Raw genomic sequence first — 3,959 nt, 5'->3', positions numbered from 1 at the left:
AATGTTTCCTGGGGCTTCTCTTGCAGAACCTGAGACCCCTTCTTACCCAGGGCCCATGCTGCCCACACTGGGCATTTATTGCCCCTTCCCATCACCCTCCAACCCTGCTTTCATAATTTGCTGTCTTCATTTCCTAGGTACCAGAACAAGGTGGCACAGGCTGGAGGGCTTAACCAAAATCTCCTCTCTCACAGAGAGCCTCTTCCTGGCCTTTGATCAGTCCAATCTTCCCTCCTCCCACCGCCTTCTCCCCCTGTGTCTTCATACCAGCTTCCTTCTTTGCCTGGCTATCTCACCGTCCAAATTTCCCCTTTTTGTAAGGACACAGTCATACTGGATACTGTGTCTTCTAGAATAATTAAAGTGCTCTGTTTTTGTCATGACTCAACACTCTGAACAGAGATGAAGCATGCCAGGCTTCCTTGTCTATCACCAACTCCCAGAGTTTGCTCAAACCCACGTCCATTGAGTCAGTGATGCCATCCAACTATCTCATCCTCTGGCATCCCTTTATCCCACCTTCAATCTTTCCCAGCATCAGGGTCTTTACCAATGAGTCAGTTCTTTGCATCAGGTGGCCAAAGTATTGGAGCCTCAGCTTCAGCATCCTTCCAATGAATATTTAGGACTGATTTCCTTTAGGGTTGACTGGTTTGATATCCTTGCAGTCCAAGGGACTCTCAAGAGTCTTCTCCCACACCACAGCTACAGTTAACAATACTATATTGTACATTTGAAAGTTGCTGAGAAAGTTGATCTTAGAAGTTAACATTACAGGGAAAAAATTTTTTGATAATGTGTGGTGATGCATGGTAACTAACCTTATTTTGGTGATCATTTTCTGATATACACATGTTGAAAGGAAATCAGTCCTGAATATTCATTGGAAGGACTCATGGAGAAGGGGATGACAGAGGATGAGATGGTTGGATGGCATCACTGATTCAAAGGACCTGAATTTGAGCAAGCTCCGGGAGTTGGTGATGGATAGGGAAGTCTGGCGTGCTGCAGTCCATGGGGTAGCAAAGAGTCGGACACGACTGAGCAACTGAACTGAACTGAACACTTAAAACTAACACAATGTTATATGTCAATTGCACATCAATTTTTTAACATCATAATTTTTAAAAAAATTTTACTTTTTTTTTTTTTGGCTGTCCTGGGTCTTAGTTGAGGCATGCAGGATTTTTAGCTGTGACATGTGGGATCTAGTTCCCTGACCAGGGATCGAACCTGGGCCCCCTGCATTGGCAGTGCGGAGTCTTAGCAGCTAGTCCACCAGGGATGTCCCCTGGTCTTGGCAGTGCAGAGTCTTAGCCACTGGACCACCAGGGAAGTCCCATATCAATTTTTTTTAAAGAGCCTCTATCTCCACATAAGGTCACATTCTGAGATACTGGGGTTCAGACTTCAACACAACTTTCATGGTGAACACAATTCAACCCGTAACAGTCTTAAAAGTTGAAAGATGGCCCCTTTTTTATTCTCATTTCTTTTTCCCTACTTCCTTTTCTTTCTGGCCTCTGAGCAATTAGAATTTCGCCTTCCTTCAGCCCAAATTCTGACCCTTTCGTATCATTGCCCTTCCCCCACCCACCCTCACTGCCCACGTGATCCCTTCCCCCCACCCTGGGCGCACCAGTGCCTTCTGCAGGCTGGGGCTCAATTGGAGCTCTTGCCCTCTGTCCCCTCCTTGTCCCTGTCGCTCAGTGGTCCAAGCACACCTGTCAGCCCTTTTTCCCTCCGGCTGGGACGGAGGATGGCTTCCTGTGGGCCTCGGAGTCTATTCACTCAGGCCGCCTCGGGCCATCTGCTCCAGGCATGGGGCTCTCACACAGCATGTTGCTGCCCCCACTGTGGGGACAATTCCACTGGGCCCCCAAATCCCCCATTTCCCCTCCTGTCAGCAGCAGCATCTTAGAGGTAACCCCAGAACATCCCCACAACCTCTCGTCCTCTTCTTTTCTCTCCCAGTTAATCCCAGCAAAGTCCCGTCTTAACTTGTCCAACTGTCCTTCAGCAGGATTTCGGCTCCCGCATTCATCCGTCTTCTGGTACATTCTTGAGTGTCTGCAGCCAGAGCTGTATTTCTTCGCTGTTTCCCTTTTCCTCTTCCCCTCTTAGCATGGCTTGCTCCCTGCCCTCTTCCTTTGTTCCTCTGTCTGTTATTTATATGAAGTTTCTGTCGAGGCTCAGAACGCTCGTCCTCCCCCTGGAACTTGGCTTGTCCTGCTGCTTAGGGGCTTCTCCGGTGGCTCAACTCGTAAAGAATCTGCCTGCCAAAGCAGGGGACACAAGAGACACAGGTTCGATCCCTGGGCTGGGAAGATTCCCTGGAGGAGGAAATGGCAATCCACTCCAGTATTCCTGCCGGGGAAGTCCCACTGGACAGAGGAGCCTGGGGGGCTACAGACCACGGGGTCACAAAAAGTCAGACACAGCTGGGCATGCATGCACGCACACTGCTCAGTCTTGCCGGAGCCATTTCCAGTCATTGCATGAAGGTGTCACCTCTGTGGACAGTGCCTGGGCGGTGACCCACAGAGGCCTGGCTGTGACACCACTTGGCATACTCTTTCGTGACAAAGAGCTTGGCTTTGGCATCAGACAGATTAGATTCGGAATCTCACTTTCATTTATGCCCCGTGACACTGGGCAAATCCTGTAACCTATCTAAGGATTGACTTCCTAATCTATGCAAATGAAGACCTAGCAGTATTTCCCTCAGGGAGGTGAGGGATCAATCAGGGCCCAGTAAGAAACAAGTGGCAATTTTGAAATATGATAATTCTAGGATTTATTAAAAAAGAGTTTATACAAAGGGCCTATTACAAAGTAGTGGGTTACAGCCAGCTGTAACTACTGCAGGCCTTGAGAAATTAGGACAGTGGGGAAGGGAGGGCATAGTTACTGGAGTCCAGAAGGACCTTCTTCTGGAGTCAGCCACTTTGAGAGAGGAGAGCCCAGTCCAGGGCCATGGTCAGCTCTGCAGGGCAGGGGTTCGGGGAGTACAGATCCCCAGTCTCATTGTTCCTGCCCCCTTGACACCTCTCACTGGCTGAACCCCACAGGAAGCCAGAGTCCAGGGGCTCCTGTCCACCTGCTCCATCCATGTCTGCCCCACCAGCAGCCAGAATTGAAGAGGGATTGGGTAGAGAATTTGGAGGAGCAAATGGATGAATTAGCAGAGTTTGCAAATCAAATAAGAGAGGCATGTAAGACCGAGCACCCCCTACATATCAATAAATGTGTTAGCAACATTTTTCCTCCTCTTCTTCATTATTATTATTATTTAGAGAAAGTAAAATATAGTCTTCCTTGACTTTTTTCTCAACAATTCTATCTCTCCAAGAGAAACTACCCAGAAACAACTTCCTCATTGAATTGTCCAGAAGTTCCTGCCCACTCCAAGTCTTCTTCATAGTATCCCACAATGTTTTTACCCAGCCTTAAGTGATTGGACCAGAGGCAGACACTTCACCCTGATAGGCAGAGCATCCCCCAGTGTTTCCACCCTGGCCTTTGCTGATTGGACGAGGGTAGACACCAAGAAGGCTGCTGACTCGTGATTGGCCAACCCCATCAGCTCTGTCTTAGAGGGTTTGCCCTGTGGGCTGTTCAGAGGAGTTGGTTTGTAAGTAGGTCCAGAAGTTGGCAGAGCAGAGCGGGTGGGAAGCTGAGGGGCCACTAAAGTGACTAGTAGAGATCAAAACATGTATTTTGAAAGGTTGGAGGTGGTCTATCCCCAGGGCTGGTCTAGCTCTCCCTCAGGCTGGTGGGCCAGCTCCTGCCCCCTCACTTCCCACCTTCTCTTATGATAACTTGCCTCTTAGCTGAGCTGCAACAAGAATTCCTATACTCTTTGCAGACACATTTTCAAACTCCTCATGTATGGCAGGCAAGCAGGAGGCATGGCCACAGCCCATTTGCTGCTCCTGAGGAAAGTGCTAAAGGTTTAG

The 3,959-nt window shown here is 48.9% G+C and overlaps 1 non-coding gene across 1 annotated transcript; it reads right to left on the bottom strand.

The window, feature by feature from the left end:
* Positions 1-1,212: 1,212 nt before the first annotated feature.
* TRNAG-GCC lies at positions 1,213-1,335 on the bottom strand. The gene is made up of 2 exons: positions 1,299-1,335; positions 1,213-1,248 (listed from the first exon to the last, which is right to left on the bottom strand). It is a non-coding gene; the product is annotated as a tRNA-Gly (tRNA).
* Positions 1,336-3,959: the final 2,624 nt, after the last annotated feature.

The sequence above is a fragment of the Bubalus bubalis genome, chromosome 20, assembly GCF_019923935.1.
Source record: "Bubalus bubalis isolate 160015118507 breed Murrah chromosome 20, NDDB_SH_1, whole genome shotgun sequence".
Classification (NCBI taxonomy): domain Eukaryota; kingdom Metazoa; phylum Chordata; class Mammalia; order Artiodactyla; family Bovidae; genus Bubalus; species Bubalus bubalis.
This window is presented reverse-complemented; position numbering and strand designations above follow the sequence as displayed.